Source organism: Aphelocoma coerulescens, chromosome 24 (assembly GCF_041296385.1).
Source record: "Aphelocoma coerulescens isolate FSJ_1873_10779 chromosome 24, UR_Acoe_1.0, whole genome shotgun sequence".
NCBI classification, from domain to species: Eukaryota; Metazoa; Chordata; class Aves; order Passeriformes; family Corvidae; genus Aphelocoma; species Aphelocoma coerulescens.
This window is the reverse complement of record NC_091037.1, coordinates 5,717,718-5,741,564: the sequence shown is the minus strand read 5'-3', so window position 1 is coordinate 5,741,564 and position 23,847 is coordinate 5,717,718. Positions and strand designations below refer to the sequence as shown.

General features: G+C 52.1%; 1 protein-coding gene across 3 annotated transcripts in view; it reads left to right on the top strand.

Moving 5' to 3' along the window:
• The window catches only part of KIRREL3 (kirre like nephrin family adhesion molecule 3), a 348,792-nt gene that overhangs the window by 225,320 nt on the left and 99,625 nt on the right, over nucleotides 1-23,847 (top strand). The window lies entirely within an intron of this gene.

The following is a 23,847-nucleotide window of genomic DNA, read 5'->3' as shown; positions in this document are numbered from 1 at the left end:
TCCACTTGTCTTTTCCTACGGAAGGGATTTGTCACATGTCTCGCAGCAATTGCTGCATGTACTCTTTTTGTCCTAGTTGGGAGGTAGTGGTTAACCTGACACTTCCAAAATCCCAGTTTCCAGTGCCTCTGAACCTCGCAGAGTCGCCGTTATATTGCTCTTCAAACTTCTGCTAAAATTTCCCTATTTTATATTCCACTCATTCCCCAAGTACTTTATGAGCATTGATTAATCCATAGAAATATCATAAATAATTATGAAGCATAATAACTAAACAAAAACCATTTATGCTCAGAAGAAGTGGCATCCTTGCTTCTGGTAGCTTCTCTTCCGGGAGCCAGCCCTGGTGCAGCACCTTCTGATTAATGTTGGATGAGAGAAGGAAACCCAGAGCCCTGTGAGATGGGAGGGTCTCCAGGATGTGTCACGGAGAGTTTGGCTTCTGTGAGGTCACTCTGGGATTTGGAAACTTGACCCAAGCGTGGATTTAACCGTTTTTAGGGGTTCTGATTGGAAATAATTGGGACAAAGGGTGTGATCTCTTGCCCTACTGTGTTTTCTTTTCTGGGAACATCCAAGGTCAGGCTGGACAGGGCTCTGAGTAACCTGGTCTAGAGGAAGGTGTCCCTGCTCACTGCAGGGGGGTCAGGCTGGGTGACCTTGAAAGGTCCCTTCTGACCCAAATGATTGCATGATTCTTTTTCCCTGCATGGGATGGGGTTTTGCCAGCAGTTAGCCATGGGGGCATCTGCTCCTGCAGGAAGCCTTTTTCCATGAGAGTAAAAGGTGAGTTTGTTTCCATGGAGTAAAACTCTCACAGAAGAAGTTTATGGCTCAAATATCCATTAGAAGATCAAAGGTTCCTTCATGCTCCCAGGAGTCCTGATACTGAGCTGATAACATGGGGAAAGTACTTCACAAGACTTCACCTCATGCTTGTTAATTACCACACGCTCTTTAAACATTGATTAGAGGATGTTTTTAATGGGAAGGGGTCGCCCCATGGGACACGAGCGCTGTGAGAAGGTGCAGCCTCCCTCTCTGTACCTTCCTGTCCCTCAAGCCTCTTGGACAGGCTGCTGGTGGCTGTGCCCAGACCCTGGGGATGCTCACGGGGTGTTGGAGAGCTGGCAGGACCCTGGGCACCCTGCCAATCCTTTGGGATTGCTCTGGTCCCCTGATGGCTTCAGAGCCTGCGTCAGCCTATGAAGTGAGCCCCCTTTTCAGGCTGAGCACGGCTTTGTGTGGAGAGAACAAAGACCCATGAAAGGCCAAAAGTAAAGCTTTTGTGAGGGAAAGGGAACAAAGTGTTCCTGCCTGACGTGCAGCCAGTTTCTGGCCCCTGCAGGCTGCAGGGCCATTATGTTTAAAGGTACAATCTGCCAAAAACAAAAGTCAGGGGGATTTCCATGGCTACAAAGACCACCTAGGACTTGTGTTTTCACTAGAAGCAGTTCCAGATAACAATTGCAGACATCCAGCTTCCCAGGGTTTTGGTGGACTGCCGTGCAGATCCACACTGTTTGGTGTGTCAGCTGGGTGGGGTCGGACGTCTGGTCATCTACAGGAATTTCCTGCCCAAGGTGCCTGAGCCGGACTCTTTGGGCTGGTTCCCTTGCCAGGGTGAGGAGAGAGAGCAGCTCCCCTTTTCTATTTGTGCCAAGTGAGAGCTTTTTCTCCCTTCAAAAAGAGTCTAGAGAACAGCCCTGTCAGTAATTACAGGGGAGCTGAAGGAACTGAAAGCGCAGGAAGGCAGTGGGGCGGTGGGATAATACGAGGTGTGGGAGGTTTCTTCCATCCTGGAGGAAACAGGTAATTGCAGGGACCATTAGAACCTTCCTGTCATTTACTGGAGACATCTACAATGGCTTGGAGGTAGATAAGCACAAGAGGAGTTGGAGGCCTTGACAGTGTGGAAGAATCATTTACTGATGGGAAATCATTTCTTAGGTTGGATTTTGGGAAAAGGTTCTTCCCCCCGAGGGTGCTGGGCACTGCCCAGGCTCCCCAGGGAATGGGCACGGCCCCGAGGCTGCCAGAGCTCCAGGAGCATTTGGACAGTGCTGCCAGGGGTGCACAGAGTGGGATTTGGGGGTGTCTGTGCAGGGCCAGGGGCTGGACTGGATGATCCTGGTGGGTCGCTCACACCTCAGGATATTCTGTGATTCTGTGAACATGGTTCTTCTGGCTGTCTCCACAGAGAACATCCAGGCTGGATGCTCACAGACCAGTTTGGGAACCTCTCCCAACAGGGTGAAATAGATGTGGGTTAGAGATGCCCAGCAAGGGTCTGTGGTGGCATTATGCTGCTTGTTGACCAGCTGGCAAGGGGTGATGTCCATTAGCACAGCTGGTTGCAGATGTGGCTCTTCCAGCTGAGGTGGGCCCCAGGATGAGGAGCCAAGATCCCTGTCCATGGACGTGCCTCTGCCCATGTCAGTTCCATCAGCTCCTCATCTCAGTCTCTGTGTAGGGATCAGACAGGTCCAGGTGCGGTGTTGGAACCTCTCCCAGCTGCCAAGCACCACGTGATGGGCACAGCAAACCCAATGTGGGCACTGTCCTTGTGCTGCTGTGCCGTGTCAGGTGCGACCACTTCTCACTTTGTAAAGCCCTCAGCAGGAAAAGTCTGGATTTGGGGGTGGAATTTGGCTGGGGAGCACGAAGACACAGCTCCAGCGTGGCTGCTCTGCGCTCATCCCTGCGCTGTGATTGATGACGGGCTCGTCTCATGCTGGGCCCGCGCTCTGGTGTGCACTGGGAGCTGTGGGGTGGAATGGAGCTGGTGACAGTCGTAGACAGAGGGAGAGGGAGAGCTGTCTGCAGTGATGGCCGCGCAATGAAGACACTTTGGAGTTAATCCTCCACCATCTGTCTTCATTCTGCTAATAACCCACTCAATCAGCTGCTGCCGACTGTTTGTTAACATTCAGAAACAGATACATAATCAGGAGGAGCGTGCTGTTAGCTCAGGAGGGGCTGGATTGCTCCTTGGGCACGGCTCTCCCATGGCCACGAGGGTGGAGCAGTGGGAGCCACGGCAGGCTGGATGTCCCCAGGCACCTGCAGTGCAGGGGAGGTGGTGCTGGGGCTGGAGGTGGTGCTGGGGCTGGCAGTGGGCTGAGTTACCCTGCTTCTCCCACGTGCCACCCTGATTCAAGGTGATTTTGGAGTAGAAAGATGTTCTCTAGGAGGTGGGTCGCCATATTCCCCCAAGAAAAAGGGTTTTGAGCTACGCTGAAAATTTGGGCTTGTTTTTCTATTCCCACTTCTCCTTTCTCATGCAGTTCTCTTCCCAAGGGCAGGCAAGGGGTGTGCTGGAATAGCTCTCTCTGCTCACCCATCATGCTTGGGCCCTCCCTGTCCATGCCTGCCGGTCCCAAGCTGGGCTCGCTCTGCTCTCCCCTGCAGTGGTCCAAGGCAGGAATTCAGATGCTGCTCCTGCAATTTTGCTTCTTCCCTCCTGCCTTTGACTACTTGCCAGATCTAACTCGAGTCATTAGCAAGCGTCACTGCAGCAATTATGGCACTTTTTGGCTGCCATTCATAAAGCTACTAACGGGAACGATTAAGCGCTGAGAGGTGTCAGCCTTCACCTCCACCACCTGTTCCTGCCAGCCACCAGCTGCTGGAAGCTGCCTGCAACAACGTCCCCCCACGCAGGGCAGCGGGGCAGGGCAGGTCTGACCTCCCCTTCCAGACACTTTGCTGGCTCTCGTGTCCTCACATGTGGAGGGCAGGCGGCATCTCCATGGGATGGACACAGCTCTTGGAGTGTGAAGGCTGGGCTTCATCCTCGTGCCCAGCACGGAGCGGTGAAAGCTCGGCTGGGGAAAGGGACAGAAGGATTTGGTGCAGCATCTTCCTGCTGGAGCAGTGAGTGGTTAATGATCTGTGCCCAGGGAAGGACAAGCCCCCCTCTTCAGAGGGATGCAAACACTGCCTGCTGTGCCAGGAGAAGGCTGTGCCGCAGTTATCTCCGGCAGCAGCCGCTCTCCGTGTGTGTCGGGGCTGGACTGTGCGTTCCACAAAGCACAGCAGAACCAGCAGCCTGTGCTGCAGAGCTGCAGCTCCACATAGCAACGAGTGCTCTCCCTTCTGTGCGAGAGGGAGAGGCTGGCAGATCATCTCTGCTGGGTAAGGGCTGCAGGAATCAGCTCAAGGAAGGGCTGCCCACACCCAAGGTGCCACGACTTTTCTTTAAAAGCCATGTGGGGCTGCTGGGCAGCATCACACAAACATTCAGTTTTGGGAGGGTGAAGGGGTGAGGCCTTGAAAGTTTTGCAGTCTGAGCTGCAAACTCACCTTGACTCTTCTGTTGTGACAGTTTGGGATCTTATTTAAAGGCACTGGGACTAATGCAAAGCTCTGCTGTCTCTTGTTCATAGAATCCCAAAATGTTAAGGGTTGGAAGGGACCTTAAAAATCATCTGGTCCCAGCTTCCCCCTGCCATGGACAGGGACACCACCCACTAGACTCAGGTGCTCAAGGCTTTGTCCAGCCTGGCCTTGGACACTTTCAGGGATGGGGCATCCACAACCTCCCTGGGCAACCCGTGCCAGTATCTCTCCACCCTCCCAGTGAAGAATTTCTTCCTGATATCTGGTCGAAATTTCCATTTGTACCCATTCCCCCTTGTCCTGTCACTACAGTTCCTGACAGAGCCCCTCTCCAGCTTCCCTGTGGCTCCTTCAGATACTGGAAGGTGCTGTGAGGTCTCCACACAACCTGATTTTCTCCAGGAAGGTGCTCCCGTCCTCTTATCAACTTCATGGCCTCCTCTGGACTTGCTCCAACAGCAAGTTGCTGGGGGAAGGGGGAGGTGCTGAGCTTCAGGGTGCCTCCAGTCTGCAGCGAGGTTTCGGTGCTGCCAGACGTGGGGAGAGAATTGTGTGTGCATATGAAAGCTGGGTTTATGGCTTGTAATTATCTCATACCCATCCTTAGAATAATTATAGCTCCTCCATTATTAATAACTGGAATTCCAGTCCTTGTCATCGATCAAAAAGTGGAGAGGAAGCTCAACCCAGGGTTTGCATAATGTACCTTGGCCTAAATTGAATAATTGGTAAAATGGTGAAAATTGTTCGTTTTCCCCCCATTCCTTGTTGCTGGAATTAGTGAGATATTAGTGCAATTAGCCACTGCTTCCATTTGAGGCTGCAATCATTTGGTTTGTAATTTAGAACAAATGTAAAAGCCCACTTTATGCTTCCGAACGGATTATTTGTCCTGTTTAAAAGTATCTAATGGGGTGGCTGTCATCTAAGCAAGATGCATTTGACCCATTTCAATTTGTTTCCCTTTTAATCTGCTATCTGTTTTCCTGGATCTTTTTTTAATAAAAACATAAAGAAGAAGTGGGCGAGAGAGACCAAAGAGGGAGAGAATAGAGGCGTTATAGATCCGGAGTTTATCATAAGCCAAAGTACCTTGAAATCAAGGCTGTTAAACTGCGGAAAGCAATAAAAAGAAAACACTATTTGGAATCATTTAAAGGGCCGAGTGCCTTGTCAATGAAAGGTTGCTCTATTTGACTGCTTCTTAATAGCTTCTCTGAGGCAATCTGCAGGTCCTGCAGGAACGAGGGCTGCAGCTCCTTCTGCAGCAGCGCTGCTGAGGGGCAGAGTTGGGGTCCCTGGGGAGCTGGGCAGCAGTGCTGAGGTGGGGAAATACAACACCAAGGAGGACAAAGAGGCAAGGAGATGGATTTAAACACCAAACTGGGTTAGAGATTTAAAGCATGTCCTAAATATTGAAATCCTGGATGATCCTGGACAGAGCGTGGATGCAGAGCTGTGTGTGGGGCTATGGGAAGATCTGTGCCCAGTTCAGTCACAGAATCGTGGAACAGTTTAGCTCGGAAGGAACCTTAAAGCTCATCCCATTCCACTATCCTGGACTATTCCAGTATCCATCCCCTGCCCTGGCAAGGACACTTTTCACTATCCCAGGCTGCTCCAAGTCCTGTCCAACCTGGCCTTGGGCACTGCCAGGGATCCAGGGGCAGCCACAGCTGCTCTGGGCACCCTGTGCCAGGGCCTGCCCACCCTCCCAGGGAACAATTCCTTCCCAAGATCCCATCCAGCCCTGCCCTCTGGCACTGGGAAGCCATTCCCTGGGTCCTGTCCCTCCATGCCCTTGTCCCCAGTCCCTCTGCAGCTCTCCTGGAGCCCCTTTAGGCCCTGCAAGGGGCTCTGAGCTCTCCCTGGAGCTTCTCCTCTCCGGGTGAGCACCCCCAGCTCTCCCAGCCTGGCTCCAGAGCAGAGGGGCTCCAGCCCTCAGAGCATCTCCATGGCCTCCTCTGGCCTCACTCCAGCAGCTCCATGTGCTCCCCACCCCTCTTCATCCATCCCACCATGCCCTCCCATTTCTCCAGTGGAGAACAGAGGGATTCAAAATATTTTTTCCTCACGGAGCCTGAGCACCCTTTCTACAGCGGTCTGATTTGCAGCCCCTCTCTCTGTCAGGCCCTGTGTTACTGTCTGGAGAGAAACCAGCTGGGGCTCTGGGATGGAGTCCCTGCTCTTTTGGGAAAAAATGGCTTGCTCAGAGAAGCTGGCTGTGCTTCTGCTCCAAATGTCTCTCTGCTTGACCACCTCTGCTCCCTGCCATAGTTCAGACTGGGTTCAGTGAACCCTTCCTGCCAGGAAAAGCTCTGATTAGAGCGTGGCACTGAGGCGCAGTGGCATATTTGTGCCACCCATTAACAGCCCAGCACGGCAGTTGCTGCCTCAGAATTACTTGGATTTATGGGAACACTTAATCTGGATCTTGCAAGTGACTTTTACATCTGCAGCAGCACAGGCTGAGCATGAATCTTCCTCAGCCTCAAGGATAAATAGGACCTGGTCCCTCTTATCCCTGTAAAACGTGACCTTTCTCCTCTACCAGATGCCAACAAGCTCAGTGCTGCTGTAGAAGGTCAAACTTCTCTTGGTTCTCTGGCCTGACAGTGGAAAGGGTCTGTCCTTTGGGAGCAGAGCTGTGATGTGTCCCTTGGTTTAGCTCACACAATGCTGGCTCTGCTCAGCCTCCTGGTGCACACAGCGGAGCTCAGCAGCCCAGAAACAACTCCAGCACCACCCCAGCATCTTCCCACAGCTTTGCCCTCTGGGCTTTGCACTGGCTGCGCTCTGGAAATGGGATTTCTGCCAAGCTCTGCTCCAAGCTACAGGATCCCTGTCACAAACGGCCCCGGGAGCCGCAGCGGCGGCTGATAACTCCGGTATCAGCTGATCTCCAAACTCCCCGCGGGATGTGGTGGGAACTCTGCATTGCTAACTCTGCTGTCACTCCAGTGAAGGTGCCACCCCGTCCGGGGCTCGGCAGCTCTGTGGAGGGGGAGCTGCCCTCACCCAGCGCTGTCACTCGTGTCCCCGTGCAGACACCGTCACAATTGATTAGAGCCAGCAATCTGCATTGAGCCTTTTGTTCTTTATCTGACAAAGGCGTTGGGAAGGAAGAGGAGAGTGGATAGAGCCGCTCCCGAGGAGTTGTTAAGGGTGCGTTGTTATCTCAGAGGTCTCATTGATATTTCCGCGATGCTTTGTGTGTCTGGGAGATGAACAAGGCAGGGATGTAAGGGAAACCTGAGGAAAACCAGTGTAGGAGCTGCCTGTGTCTGGTGTCAGGGGGAAACTGTGCCTGGGTTGGGTCAGCTGGAAAACTGGGTAAGGCAGGACATCTCTGGCTTTGGGCCGAGTCCTGGCTGGTGCAGCAGGCACAACCCCAAGGATGCTGCCGAGGGAAGGGTCCCGTGTTATCTGCTGTTCGTTCTCCCCAACTTCCAAAGGACTCTCTGCTCCTTTGGAGAGGGGGAGCAGAGTTCTGTCTGTGATGTTCCAGTTGTCTACAGCGGCTGTAGAGCGGCTGAACAAGTCTGCTGGTCATAAATCCGACCCAAAGCTCGGGAGCTTTACGGTAACGATGTTGTTGTAGCAGTTAATGGTCGAAGGGTATCATTTTATCTATTGATTTGAGCAGCAGTCCCCTGTGGAAAGCTATTGCGTGGTCTTAAATAAATGGATACAATCCTTCCTCACTCCCTGAGTACAGGCATCAGACATTTCAGGAGCTGCTTCTCTGGCTGTTCAGCCTGCAGGTGTGTACAGGAGAACCTGGATCATGTGGAATCTGTGCCCCATTCCTTTGGAGGGCCCACTAAGAACATTTCAGGAATCATAGGCTGAAGAGGGACTCTTCACAAGGGCAGGTAGTGGTGGGACAAGGGGGAATGGCCTAAAGGCAAAGGAGGGCAGGGTTAGATGGGATACTGGGAAGAAATTCTTCCCTGTGAGGGTGGGCAGGCCCTGGCATAGATTTCCCAGAGAAGCTGTGGCTGTGCCATCCCTGACAGTGTCCAAGGCCAGGTTGGATGGGGCTTGGAGCACCCTGGGATAGTGGAAGGTGTCCCTGCCCATGGCAGGGGTGGAACAGGATGGGGTTTAAGGTCCCTCCCAACCCAAACCATTCTGGGATTCCATGATTTATATCCATGGATCAACATCTAGGGTGGGATGTATGTGGGATTTATTTCAGCCACTTGAATTCCATCGCCCTTGCCATGCTCCTCAGCTCCTTTCTGGCACTGAAGTGAGATGTGCACCCAAGGAACATGGCAAGTTGTTGGTAAAAGCTTGTCCTGTGAACTGCCCCTGTAAGCAGGCAGAGATGAGGCTGTGGACCTCACCTTGCCACAGCTGCCACCTTTTGGTGCTGTGGGCTTTGGGCCAGTTTATTTTTAACAGGAGTTGGGGGGACATGAATGACAGGAGGCCCGAGGCTTCTCTCTGGAGATGGCAGCTCCGGCTTTCCCACATCCGCGCTGCTCCAGGCTGAGTTTCCCTTGGAGCTGTATCTGCTGATGGTTTCCCCCTCTCTGCAGAGCTGCTGCTGCAGCCTGGGGTCTGTTGTTTGGCTTTCCTCCCTCATGTCCGTGGGACCCTGCCAGGGAGGCTGCTGGCAGCAGTGTGATCAGTGATCCCAGTCACACTGCTGACACAGAGTCATGGAATAGTTTAGGTTGGAAAAGACCTCGAAGATGACTGAGTCCAACCGTTAACCCAGCACTGCCAGGCCACCGCTAAAGGACATGGTGGCCACCAGAGCAGAGCCTGGAAGGGCAGATCTGGCTCTGCCATCAAGCCAGGTGCTGGTGATGCTGTAAATCCCCCTGGCATGGACACGATAGCCTGGCTGTGTGGAAGTCTCCAGTTCTCAAGGTGTCTGGAAGCCATTCAATCCAGATTTTGGTCAGGAAGGGGGCAGGACATCTCTACCCAAGGCTGGAGAAAGGGAGAGCATCATTTCTGACATTTTGGGAGGCACTTGTGGGGCACAGGCACTGCAGTGCACCCATGGCTGCAAGGAGACACCGGGATTGTTCCTGCCTGGTCTGAATCTCCAACCTCCCTCTCCTGGAGGCAGCCACATGCTTTCTGCAGGCAGAGATGGTTTGGAGCTGCCCAGACTGGAGCAATGAAGCAGTACCAAGCTGCTGTCACTTAGAATATCAATTAAAACCACTGCAGCCTTGTAAGTCCCACCCTGAGACACACTCGGGATCGACAAACAGCCGGGCCTGCCACTGAAATGGCTCTCGAGCCAGCAGGAGGCAATCGGCTGTGCAGTTGTGAGCAGGAACTGGAGTGCTGGAGCACTTGCAGCCCAACAGGCTGTGGGGTGGGAGCTAAGACCGGTGTGAAGATGGAACCCTCTGGTGTTCCAGGCACTGGGGAGCCTTTGGTGTGCTGGGAAAAGGCTTAAATAACTCGTTTTGAAGCTCTGTCCCCAGGGTTTCCCTGAGTGTCACATAACACCATCCCTCCAGTCCCAACCTGCAGGATGGAGCTCCTTTCCTACAGGAGCAGAGTGAGGCAGCTCTGTTTCACTGCTGTAATGACAAAATGGGATGAAATTGTGAGTTTCAGGCCAGCAAAATGATCCTGCTTCCATTCCGAGGTGAAGTGGGACTGTGCTGGATTCGAATGAAAGACACTACCAAGCACCCAGCAACACCATGGCTGTGTTTGAGCTGACTCGGTTTTAAACCCTTCTAAAAGTCCTTTCTTTTCGTAAGGAAATGGGGAAATATGGTTGTGAAGTATCCAGCTGAATGCTGCCAGTCCTGCTTTTCTTGTTTCCCCCCGAGTTATTCGCTGTACCTGGCCAAACCCTCCCACCTGTGTTCACTCAGAGTGATTGAAGCCCATCAGCAGCCTTCAGGCTGAGGGTGATGAAGATGGAAAGAGTGGGAATGGTCAAAAACCTGCAGGATAGGCAGGGATTATGTGTGAGGGGCAGTGTGAGTGGAATCCCCCCGGTCAGACAGCCAATTCAAGGATTATTTAATACCCAAGGCTGCCACAAGGAACCTACAGGGAGCAAAGAACATCAGCCACAAACCTTCCCAGTTCCCTCCAGTGCAGCACCATTCTCAGGGCCTGGTATCTCCGTGCCCTTTTACACCCCGTGTTTGCTCCTGTGGGTATTTACTCCTCTCTAAACGTATTAATGGAGCTAATCTTAAAGCATATCCAGAGATATCACTTGAGATGATTTTTTTTTTCCCCTTTAACGAAGACGAAGCTTTTATATAGACGGGAAAAAGAGAAGGGAAGTGAAATGTTCAGTGACTAATGATCCTCATCAATATTCATGAGAGTCAGTAGCATTCCGAGATTTAAAATAAAGGGAGAAAGAGAGAAAGGCATTGACTCCTTTAGAAGCCAAATGAAATATTTAGGTTGACCTGGAGATAAGTATGCTGGGTCGTTGTTGCCGTCAGCTCACACCCGTGTTCAATCCTGGAGCTTTCCAAGGGGGAGCCGAGCTGCCGCTGGATTTTTATGGAGATAGGAAAGGGCTGGGTGGGCTCACACAGCAGCAGAAGCCTTCAGCTGAGGGTCAGCTCCATGCTGGGCCGGGTGCTGTGGCACCTCCCACATGGGGAGGGAACAATCCCTGCCCCAGGAACGTGCCGGGGTATGGAATTGCATCCAGGGAGGTGCCCACAGCCAGGCTGGGATCAGGCATGGCCTGTCCCAGGTGAGTCCCAGCTCACACCATCCCCCAAAGGGCTCCTGTCCCGGCCATTCCCTGCAGAGAGGCTGCTCGTTGGGACGGGGGACAGCCTCGAGTGCTGGCTTGGGGGGTGGTGTAGTGGACATTGGATCTGAAGGAGCTGCAGGACCAAACTGCCTGGTGAGAACATCCTTCCTCCAGCTGCAAACAGCTGTGGGTATTGGGGAGCTGATTTGCTGTTGTGGGAGGTGTCTCCTTATCTGTTGTGCTGTCCCTACACATTTTCCTTCCTTCTCTTCCATCCCTGCCCCCAGAAAATCACCCCAAGTGGACCTAACTTGAAGGCGAAGTTTTAAACCCCTCAGGATACTTGTAAATAGATGGGGGAACTTTAATCCTTCCCCATCTCAGTCTTTTGTCAGCTGGGTGGGAGGAGGAGGAAAACTTCTGCAGAGAAATAGCTGAAATACAGGTTTGTGAGGATGTAGCTCTGGATGTGCAGCAGCAATGGTGGAGATGGAGAGAATACCAGGATCTTAACAAACAGATTTAACTGCAGACAGCACTCCAGGCCTGGATGAAAGGCTTCCCCCACCTTCTGCATGTCTCCTCTTCTAAATCTTTTTCCTTTCTGCTTCTGCAAGTTGCCCTTGTCTCCCTCTGCTTCTGAGCCTGCTCCTTTTCACTTCCAAGCCATCCCTTCCCTCCTCCGAGTGACAGCTGTCCCACCCCTGCCGAGGTCGTCTGCCCTTGAGACCATCTTTGGTCTGTGCCCTGATAGAAGGGCCGAGTATTGACTTTGGCTGCGGCTTCATTAAGAGGCAGCCTCATTTGTCAACTTGTTTGTTTCCAGAGCTGCCCGGGAGATGGCAGAGCTCGCATCCCCTCCGAGCCGAGTGCGGCGAGAGTCTGGAATTAACTCCCTTTTCAAGGGTTTCCATCAAGGTCGTTGCAGGTGGCCCTGCACAGTTCTCTCCTCCTCATTAATCGATGTCACTGAGGTTTTAAGCAATGTTAGATCCAGTGGGAGTGTGGATGGGAGACCTGCCCAGGCTCTGGGGGCTGCAAGAACCCGGGGACAGGTGAGTTAGTTAATCCAAGGCGCTCCCAGCTGGAAAAGAGCTCTGCTCGTAGGGAAATCAGAGCTGGGGCCTTGGACGAGCTCTCAGTGGTGAGATCCTTGCAGGGGGTTCTCTAGGTCTGGCTGCGTAATGGCTGTGAGTGATGAAGAAGAATTTCTCTTGTCAGTTGTCATCAGGTCTGCCTGTGATGGCCTCTGGTTCCAGTCCAGAACCCGGTGGTCAGTGAATAAAGCAGTGGCCAGTGTTTGCTTGTAGGGTTTGCCCTCTGCAGGGGTCACCTCCCTGACTTCAGCCGGTGCCGGGTACCGAGATGGCCGGTGATGGACGTGCCCCATGTGCTGCTCCTTGGAGGACTTGAGGGAAAACAATCTTTCCCTGCAATCACATGAAATGACTGAAACTCCAAACATTGGCACTCTCAGGGTTGTTCAGGGATTTGGAATCGGCTCACATGGCAGCCCTGGGAAGAAGAGAGGATCATGGCAGTGCAGGAAGGGTATCACAGGACCAAAGAATGATGGAATGGTTTGGGTTGGAAGGGACCTTAAAGACCATCCAGTTCCAATGCCCTGCCATGGGCAAGGACACCTTCCCCTATCCCAGGTTGCTCCAAGCCTCAATGTCCAACCTGGCCTTGGACACTGCCAGGGATCCAGGGGCAGCCACAGCTGCTCTGGGCACCCTGTGCCAGGGCCTGCCCACCCTCCCAGGGAACAATTCCTTCCCAAGATCCCATCCAGCCCTGGCCTCTGGCACTGGGAACCCATTCTCCCTTGTCCTGTCCCTCCATGCCTTGTCCCCAGTCCCTCTCCAGCTCTCCTGGAGCCCCTTTAGGCCCTGCAAGGGGCTCTAAGTTCTCTCCAGACCCTTCTCTTCTCCAGGCCGGACACCCCCAGCTCTCCCAGCCTGGTGCCAGAGCAGAGGGGCTCCAGCCCTCGGAGCTTTTCCAGGGCCTCCTCTGGACTTGCTCCAGTTGGTTCACGTCCTTCCAGTGATGAAAACCCCACAGCTGGAGGCAGCACTGCCAGTGGGATCTCATCTGAGCAGGGCAGAACCCCCTCCCTCCCTCTCTGGCCACACTGTCCCATTGCTCCGAGGGTGGAGCTTTGCTGCTGGGGGCAGATGCTGCAGCACAGGGCATTTCCAGACCTGTCTGACCCCGTGCAGAAGGAGGTGAAGACAAAAAGCCAAACTTCACTGGGGTCCAGTTCCCTGCAGACCCTTAAGTCTCACTGCCCTCGTGAGAAGGGGTCTCGTGAGGCTGTTTCTGTATTCCTGAGAGGTGCAGCAGCCTGAGCAGGAGCTGTGGGAGCATCAGCCCAGCCCATGTGAAGGAAAGCAGCTCAAAAACCAGCGGTGCCAAAGCTCGGCTGTGCTGCAGGGGTTAAAGCTCTTTAAGCGCTGGGTACTTCCACACTCCTGACAGCACGGAGGGAGCTGAGGGAAAGATGTTCCTGGCTGTTGCCACGGGCGTTTTGCTTCAGCAGGTCCCGAGGTGATCAGGCAGCAGTAATTGTGCAGCTCCACGTGGGCTGTGATGGGACTGGCACCGCAGCAGCGCCGGCCCCTGCAGCGGGGGAGCGCGGAGCAAAGCCGGGGAGAGCGCTGGCTGTGGTGGCAGGAATGGCCCAGGGATTAGAGAGCAGGTTGTAAGAGAAGAGACTGGAGGAGGTAAATTTATATAGTCTGGAGGAGGCTCAAGGGGAGACACGACCAGAGTCTATAAATACACGCAGAAATAGAAACCAAGGGAGGAAATTATTCAGGAGGAGGGAGGACAAGGAGCAGTGCCTGAAGCAAAGCAAGAAAAGTTTATTCTGGGTCTTGCACGGAGGGAGAACAGCCTTCAGCACCCAGCACCTGGCTGGGATAGGGTCCCAGCACTGCCAAGCTCCAGCTCTGCTCCCCACCCCTCTGATGCCTCACAAACCCGGATTCTCCCCCTCCTAACCCAGCTCCACTGTGCTTTACAGCAGCCCCACCTCATTTCTTCCCTGCCAGCCGTCTCACACGGGCGTCTGGCACCCAGCCGCCCCAGCATGCCTTCGAAGGTTTAATGAAACAGATTGAGATGCACTTGGGCTGGTGGCTTGACAACTGGTTCCCCTTGGACAGGAACATTTGCCTTCGCTGGGTGACAATGCTTTGAGTCCGTCGCCTTAGGCGCTGTGGCTCATTGCTAGTCATCTCCCCGATGAATAATACACAGGCCTGGATATCTGTCTGCATATATCTTCCTTTTCTGTAGGATAATTTAATGTTATCTTTGGGCCTCCTGCTTCAAAGATGAAGAGATTACTTCAAACCTGCAGCCGGCAACCACAGCCATTGGTTTCAAACGTCATTAAGTTTCATTATAACAAATAAACACTGCAATGACATTTATAAGTTACCAGAGAGCACAGAAACACAAATATGAAGCAGATAAACTGCATTTGATCCAAATAATTACTGCAGGCAATATCGAGCTTAGGCTGAGCTGGCAGGCGGGTGCTGGGTAATTTATAGGAGTCCGTAAGGCACTGTGGTGCACATTGCTCCTTGAAAATGATGAGGATGGTGATGTGTCTCTCTCCAAAGCCTCAAACAGGTTATGTTCCTGCCTCCTTGAAGGCAGGGAGCTTTTCCTCAAGTCAGAAACGGACGTGGCACAGGCAGCTGTTGCTGTTTGGGGACTTTCCTCTCACCATTCCTCAGGATTTCAGCCTGAGAAGGGACCAGCATTTGAAATTTGCTCTGCTTTAAGCCGCAAAAGAGCCTTATTTATTTATTTATGTGTTTATTTTTCCTTAGGGGTATCTATCCCCACTGCGGATAAGTTCTCAAGAGTGGGGAATCCTTGGGGAGAGATTTCCACTGATTTACTCCAAGAGAGTGTAATTCTATACTTAGAGAATAATGGAATATTAGAATACACTGACTTGGAAGGGACCTGCAAGGATCACTGAGTCCAACTCCTCATTACTAATTATGAAGTTCCTTTCATTTTGACTCCTGGCTTTACTCTACCAGCTCTTAACCCTGAGCAAGGACTCCTCTACCAGGAAACCAGATGGAAAAGCGTTTCCTCCAGCTGTCCCCCAAAAACCTGAGTGAAAAGGGGTTTGTTGCTGTGCTGGTTGTGCGAACTCTCCCAAAGCTTTGCCTCTGCTCTGGGGTGAGAGCACATCATCTCCTAAGTGACCCCAGTGGGGCTTGTCATTCCCCAGTCCTGCAGGCAGCCCTGCTCAGCCCAGGAGGGGGGTCAGACACAGCCGAGCTTATTGATGAGCATCTCTCATTACCTGCTAATTATCACAGCAGGCTGGAATGTGCTAATCTGCTCTTGCACCGGGGTTTTGCGCCAGGCAGCCATTGACTCTGCAGTGGGGACCATTGAGAAGGAGTTGGTGACAAAACAAACAGCAAAGTCTGTGTTAAATCATCCGAGCCCCCTCCGAGCGATCCCTTCTCCTCCAGCAGGGAAGGGGAGAAGCCACGCGGTCTGTTGGCTTCTCCCAGGGCTGCACCTGGGCTGATAAAGCAGTTGCAGGGCTGTAAATTTTGACTGGGCTCACATTGCCTCTTGTTTTTCATGGGTTTTGGCTTTAGTGGGTAAAACCCAGGTAAAAAGCACCAGCGGGTTGTTGTAGGCAGTGGTGCAGGTCACTGGCCTCCTCCATCACGGATAAATGCACTTTTGAGGTGTTTCCCTGGCTCTGTGGAGAGTGTAGCCAAGATTTTCATGGAGGGGAGCTTTTATTAAGCTTCCATGTATAGATTGAGAAGTACGTGAATTTTTAAGCACCTTCCTGGGGTAACGAGATGGGCACGTGTGTGAAACATCTCCTGCTCAGAGATGATCTGCTCCTGTCTGTTCATCTCAGCATCTCCTGCCCCTCCTGCCTTCCCCCCGCCACTATTTTTTTTGTGTGTATTGCATATACTTCACTTTAGGCTGTTTTTCAGAATAATTTGTTTTAATTTTAAATATGAATCTTGCATGTGTAAAAAAAAAAAATGCACATATTTGCAATCACTTCCACTTGTAAAAACCCAAACAAACAATAATTATAGCAGAAACCTGCTAATTCTCACTCCATCTTCAGAGCTGATAATTCACGCAGCGCAACCCCGAGCAATCCCGCCCTGCTCGGGTAAACAGCGGGAGCTGGAGCGAGTCCGCAGCCTGCTCTGCAATATCCCCCAGCTCATCTGGCCAGGGGCTCCCCCAAAAGCCACCCAGGTGATGTTTCATGCAGACAGCAGCTTCCCGGCCTTCCAGGGCAATAATAAGATTTATTCTTGCCTTTTCTTCCCTCCATCCATGAGCTTTGGTGCCACCAAGACGGTTCTTGTTCAGGGAAATGTCTGGTAGGGGAATCTTCCGTGGTGGCACTTCCAACACCTGCAGAGATGGAAACACCCTGTAGAGAGGCTCATTTAACCACTCCTTGGTGAATTCTCCAATCTATACAATGTCTCACCAATCTGTAGCAAGACTCGTTAAAATTATTTTGAGAAGGAGCAGAATTTTCCACTCATTTTAATGTTACAGAATCCCAGAGCAGTTTGGGTTGGAGGGGATCTTAAAGATCATGCAACCCCCCTGCCATGTGCAGAGAACATAACATTAAATATCTGCATTTTCTGTTCTGAACTGCATCTTCATTCTGATTTCCCTCTGTGCCTCAAAGCGTGTGATAACAGATTTTGAAAAACGAGGATGGAAGTGAAACATGGTGCGACCCAAGGCGAGCTCTTTGCTCTAATTTTCCACCCCGTGAACTGCACAACTTCCAGTTGCTGCTCTTCCTGGGAGCAGAGCCAGACTTTGAAATCTCCAAATCGTTTGTGAAATGGATTATTCATCCTTCTCGTTTTTCTACGGACGAGTGTCCTCTGTGCCCTCTAACTCGAAGATGAGCTGAGATTTAAAGGACTCTGGTTTCAAAAGAGCAGCCCTGATCTGGGAATGAAGGGTGGGCAAAGGGGATGCACTTGGCTTGAATGTAATCCAGGAAAGGGAGGATCACCGGAGAGGTTTCAGAAGGTCACAGGGAATAAAATCCTGAAGGATTTTATCTGGGAGACTTGGAGCAGGCAGGCTGCTGCCCACTGGTTTGCACATCCACTGTTATTTTTAGAAGGAAAAGTTCCTTTTTCTTCTCTGTGGATTCAAGTGGGAGGTTTTAGGTCCCAGGAGTGTCTGTGCAAGAGTCCTGCGGCTGAGGACCTGCCACCCCCTTTCTGAGCTACAAAAAGCAGCTGGGGTTGTCACAGAGAGAGCTGCTCAGCTGGAATTACCGGAGCAAGAGCATCCCCTGCTCTGCTCTCACCCCTGAGCCCATCGGCCTGGCCCCGGGGCAGCTGTGCCAGGACACTGCACCTTGACAGGAGAAAAAATGGGAATTTCTTATTCTGCCATGGCTTCCTCAGCAGCACCTGTAACAAAATAATTCTTGGAGTCACTGGCAGCGTTCAGTGGAGCCGGGCCTGCAGGTGGATCAATGGGAGGAAATCTATTCCCCTCTGCTCTTGTCTCCACGAGGGAAAATGCTCAGCGCCTGCCCAGGGTTTCCAGTGCCTCTGGAACAGCTGCTGGTGCCACTGCCCTTGTTCCCAGCAAGACAGGCATCACCCTGTGCCCCGAGCAGCCCTGGCAGAGGCTCAGAGCTTACAGCTGCCCTTGCAGAGGGAGCCAGGGCAGCCCAGGCACTGGGGGGAAGCTCTCCCACCTCTCCCCTCTGCCACAGCTTTACTGACACCACCAGCTTTGCCTCTTGCTGACCCTTCAGCTCCTCTGCCTCCCCACTGCCACACCTCACCTGCCTTCCCCCTTCCTCCTGTGCTGGCCCCTGGGTAAAACACCGCCTAATCCAGTTTGCCGCCTCTTCTCCAACCCTGCAAAAGTCCTGTGTGCCCCAAAGCACACGTTCCAGCTCTGGCAGCTTGGCTAATAGGAGGTAATGCTGCTTGCTCAGAGCTCGGTGTTATCTGGGCAGCAGGTACCCGTGAGGCTGTGAGAGAGGAGCGGCCACAGGAGCCATCCACGGAGCCTGGAGCCATCCCTGGAGCCTGAATATTCAGTGTGATCCAGTCCGTAAGGTCACTTGAATGCTGCTTTTTGGTGCCTGGATGCAGTACATTAGTTTGTTTCCTATCAGCTCCCAGGAACAGGCATTTAATCTCACAAGAGGTAATTCTCCAGGCTGGCACTGGGAAGAGTTTGCTAATAAATATCCCACGGTAAGGATACTCTTACACCTTTCCCAATTGGCAGCTAATAGCAGAGCAGCTGATGACATTTCAGCCCTTTCTGCATGGCTGATCAAACTCCTGACGGTGACTTTGAAAGCAGCGCTGGGATTTTGTGTGGGTATCAAAGCCAGCGGAACACTCGATAGCTCAGATCTCTTGCCTGTGTGACTAATAGACAAAAAGATCCCTGAAAGGTTTCATATCTTACTCAAAATTTCCCTGTTTCCTGTTTGAAGCTACTTAGTGGACACAGTGGGACGTTGATGGTTCCTCTCAGAGCAGTGCTAGGAACACATCTGACATCGCTGTGGGATGAACTCGGCTCCCCACGTGGGCTGGCTCAGAGCTGCTCATGGCCAGGAGACAGCACGTTCCCAGAGGCCAGGCAGGAGAGCAGGGCACTGGCTTTGCACCTTAAACTCCACTCTGGCAGCTGGCATTAGGACCATGGGATCATTCGGTTTGAAAAAGACTTAAGATCATCAAGTCCAACCCTGAACCCAGCACCCCCAGCATGTTGACCACTAAGCCACATCCCCAGGTGCCACATCCGCACACCTTGTGAATGCTCCAGGGATGGGGACCCCACCGCTGCCCTGGGCAGCCCCTTCCAATGCTTTGCAACCCTTTCTGTGAAGAATGTTTTCCTAAATTATCCAGCCTAATAGGAGACAATGCTGCAACTTGAGGCTATTTCCTCTTGTCCTGTCCCACGTTCCCTGGGAGCAGAGTCTGACCCCCACCTGGCTGCACCCTCCCTCAGGGAGCTGTGGAGAGGGAGAAGGTCCCCTCTGAGCCTCCTTTCCTCCAGGCTCCCTCAGCCTCTCCTGGTGCTCCAGCCCCTTCCCCAGATCATTTCCCTACTTTTCATTGCTTTTCCTGGGTATCACTTTGGCTTTGGTTTCTCCTCAGTGCATCCCACAACTTCCCCTCTGAGCTGGAATTACTGGGGACCCCAAGGCTGTGCTTCCTGGGAAAGTCCTGTCTCCCTGGATGTTTGTGGGTGAGCAAGGCATGAGCTCAGCTCACTGCTTCCCTCTTGGAGCGGGGACACATCTGCCAGGTCACAGGGCTGGTCGGTGAGAAGCAGCATTCCATACACCTGAGTCATCCCCTCACTGAAGGTGTTGTGCTTTGGTTCCTTTCAAGTCGAATAATTCAGCACTGAGGCCGCGTGAGCCGGACTGACGCAGTCACACTAACAAAGGCCAAACTGACATTTTTGCTCAAAAGGATTTTATTTTCTTTTCTCCCCAAGGAAGCTGAATTAAAAAAAATGGAAAGCTTATGTAAGCGCTGAACTCGAGCTACCTCTCTCATTTGTGCCATGAAGCCAGAGGAAGTACCTGACATGGCTGTGGCCACCAGCAGCAAGGGACATCTCCTCACTGAGAACAGCATTGCTGCTGTGATCCCTCTGCTCCTGTCTGGGTAGCCACAGCTCTTCTGCTTCTCCAGTGGTGCAAGAAAAGCTCATCTCTGTCCTTGTCTGGGGAAATCCTTGCCTTTGGGAACATGTCCCATGTGCTCTGTGCTCAGCCAGGCCTTGGGCTCCACCTCAGAGCAGGTCCAGGCGCTGTCTCCCACCAGGGAGGGAATTGGGATGCAGGGAATAATGAGCAGCTCTGCCGCCCGCACGGCTCTTCCCTGTGCTTGCCCATGACTGACAATTCCACAGAGCTTTGTAAATAATGTAAGGCTTTTGTCTGCTTGCTTTTCCTACTCATCTGAAAATCAATGCGGGCACGTGTTCTGGAGCACAATGGGCCCTGTGCGGGGGGCTCGGTGTCCTTGGCTCCGGGGAGGGGACCCAGAGGAGCGCTGGGACCCAGCCTGTTTGTCACAGGGTGGTGCAGGGCCAGGCCCTGGTCTGCTGGGAAAGTGTGGGCACAGAGCCATCTCTTCTCCATGGCCAAGAGATGGCTGCATCTCCGGGCATCGTGCCATGAGAAAGCTGGGCCGAAATGCCCTGATTTCCATCGGTTGGGAGCTGCTTGGTCTGAAGAGGGACCCTCCTGGGATGCTGGGTAGGATTAGGGTGTCACACAGCAGCCCCTTGATCATCCTCCAAGCTCCAAGCTGAGGGAAGGATCAGCTCTTCCCGCTGAGGGACAAGGAGAAAGTCCCACCGCTCCTGATCACCAGGCCTTTCATTTTGGAACAGCAATATTTTGACAAGGAGCTCATAGTCCTCCTTCTCCACTTCTGTGCTCTCCTCAACAAAAAGGACTAATTCTTTTCAGAGCACAATGGACATTCAAAGCTTCACTTATATCAAAGCAGCCACGATGTCTCCATTTCTAATGAGTCATTGTTCCCTCGGTGAGTCTCTCGCTTCCTACTACAATACTCACTCCTCTTGGGTAATGAAAATTTAACTTTCTGCTGCTCCCGGTTGCTGGTTTGGGTACAAGAGGCTGCAAGCTGAAATAATTCAGCCAGGAACTCATGCAAACAGATTTCAGTCTTCAGAGAGCTTAAAAAGCCTGTAGCCGACACTGGCTTCAGTGATGGAAGGGGTTCAAGGTTCTGCTGCAGCACAGACTGTGGTAGTGTCATTGTGTAGGTGTCTTCCTCTGTTTTCTGGGTTGTAAAACAGGATTTTTGGGTCTTCTCACCATTCGTGGGTGTTGGGACATCTGAAAAGCAATGCCCTGGCACTAGAAGTGTCATTTCCCTTGGAAGTCACAAACAGAAGAGTGTCAGCCTTTGTTTGAAAGAACAAGGCAACGTTACAGAGAACCACTGAAAAACAGGAGCCACAGGTGCAAAATCCATTAAGGAAATCTAAAGAGTTCTAAAGTGGTTCTCTCTTTTTTCCTCTTTTTTTCTTCCTTTAGCTTTTACAGCACGCTTGTGGCTTCACAAGGATCCTGCCTGGGCTTTTTGAGAGCAGGGTTAATGTTCTTGCCTGCTCGCTCTTCACCGTGGTGCCTTTGTTGTCCCCTTTTGTCCCTGCTGTTTGGGATTTCAGTGGCTGCAGACGTGCCCCCCATGAGAGAGACTCCTTGAGGAAGGCAGGAGCTCGGGCGCCAGCAAGGGGATCCCGCTGGTGCCTGGCAGTTCCTCAAGGAGGGGGCAAGGCAGGAGGAGATGGGAAGGTTCCGGGATCAAGGGCTCCTCTGACACCAAACCCTCACCCACGACAGCGGGTGACCTGCGGTGACAGGGCCCTTCCAGCTGCAGGGCTGCTCCAGCCTGCAGGTGGGACACTGGGGTTGTGCTGGACTGTGGCCAAGTGGCATCGTTAGCATCTCATTTCCATATCTGTTTTTGCTTTTAAAACAAAACCAAAAAATCAACAATGCATTCAGAGCCCTAATTTTTGCTTCTGCTCAAGGCACTGCTGTGCTGGATGAACAGATCCTGTCCCAGGGGCAGAGTCAGTGCCCAGTGACATTCCCAGTGAAATTCCCAGGAAGCCAGGCATCAACTGGGTTGTTTCTTTGAAAATATTCCAAGTCTTTACACTTGAGGGAAGACGGGGTGTGGAAGTAAAACAGGGCTACACTTGGGTTGGGTGCACATGGACACATTGCTGCATCTCCCTGCTTCACTGTGCAGCACTTCCTAAACCCAGATTTGGGGATTCTTCGTCCAGCAGGAGGTGACAAGGAGATGGGGGATGAGGGTGCCATGCCTGGACTCTTGGTTGGGCTTGTGTGGTCAGCTGGGTCCAGCTCTGGGGTTCTCAGCACAGGAAGGACGTGGAGCTGCTGGAATGAGGCCAGAGGAGACCATGGAGATGCTCCAGGGCTGGAGCGCCTCTGCTCTGGAGCCAGGCTGGGAGAGCTGGGGGTGCTCACCTGGAGAGGAGAAGGCTCCAGGGAGAGCTCAGAGCCCCTTGCAGGGCCTAAAGGGGCTCCAGGAGAGCTGCAGAGGGACTGAGGACAAGGCATGGAGGGACAGGACACAGGGAATGGCTTCCACTGCCAGAGGGCAGGGCTGGATGGGATATTGGGAAGGAATTGTTCCCTGGGAGGGTGGGCAGGCCCTGGCACAGGGTGCCCAGAGCAGCTGTGGCTGCCCCTGGATCCCTGGCAGTGTCCAAGGCCAGGCTGGACATTGGGGCTTGGAGCAGCCTGGGACAGTTGGAGGTGTCCCTGCCCATGGAAGGGGGTGGAATGAGATGAGCTTTTAAGTTCCCACCCAAACCATTCCACAATTCTGTGATGAACTCCTACCTCTCCAGAGATTTGCATTAGCCAGTATTTTTTGTTGAAAACCTATTTAGTGGAAGGGGAGAAATTGGGAAACTCCTGCTTGCCCAACAGGTTGGAGTCAGACCTCCTGCTTTGAAACCAAAGCATCATTTTGTAACAGCATTTTAAACATTCCTGGAGAAATACCCACCTGGCATCTTTCAGCCCATTTTCTTGCAGCTGAAAACGCTCAACCTTTGTAAATCACCCTCTCCCAATCTCCCCATTTTCAGTTATTTTCTGTCAAGTATCTTATCTGCCTTAAAACTTTTCTGCAAATTACTTGTTCCTTTGACATTAAGACATAAGCTGTAACGTGGACGGGCCTCTGATCTTCCAAACCCAGTTAAACCCAGTAATCAGACTTTAAGCTGATTTGAAAGCGAGTTGAGCTCTGCCTTCAGTACTTTTTTTCTTCTTTTTTTATCTGTGATTTAGGGAGAGATGATCCTGCTGTGGAGCAGGGACTGGGCCAGGTAATGCTCTTAAGGTCCTTACACCCATCTCTCCTCTCCTGTGACTGAGTCTGAGCTGTTTGAAGCTGAAATGGAGCCTCGGATGAATAAAAAATGGGTTTAAGTGACAATTCTTCACACTGAACAAACACAGGGAAGGGAAAGACAGGAGACATATGCCATGTTTCTGCTCTGATTTTCCGTGGCCATCAGCTCGTCTTTAAAACGAATCAAGAAGTAAGAGAAAAAGGAAAAATAAAACATAAAAAGAGCTTCATTTCCAGCAGCAATTACCAAACGAAGCCCGTGCTTAATGGGCATTTGCAGAGGGCACAGACACCACTTTGTGCCTCTGCGTTCTCATTAGGGCTCGTGCAGCTCCCAGCTGACAAGCTGATAATTCTCACTGATAAAACAAATCTTTTTGGGTTATTGCTGCCTTCCTGCACTGTCCCTGCTCGCCCGGCTCTGCCTTGAGAATTGTCAGGATTACAGAGTGAGCTGTGAAAACCCAGTTAGCGGGTGGGAAGTATATATTAAAATAAAACAACAAAACAACAAAGCAACAAAACACTCATTTTTTCTGCTTTCTGAGTTTTCTCTCTCATCCCACTTTTCCCTGCTATCTGAGGACTGTTTGTCCTTTTTGAGTCCAAAAAAAAAAAAAAAAAATACAGAGCTGATTCATATTCCCTTTGAAATCAAATATTTAAATTTTAGCTCAGCACGAGGGTTTGTGCTGGAGTGAGGCCACCATGACTTCCAACGAGTGTGTCCCAGCAGAAAAAGCTGGAATCTCCTCAGGAATTAACCTGCCTGGTTGTGCAGGCAGCACCACGCTG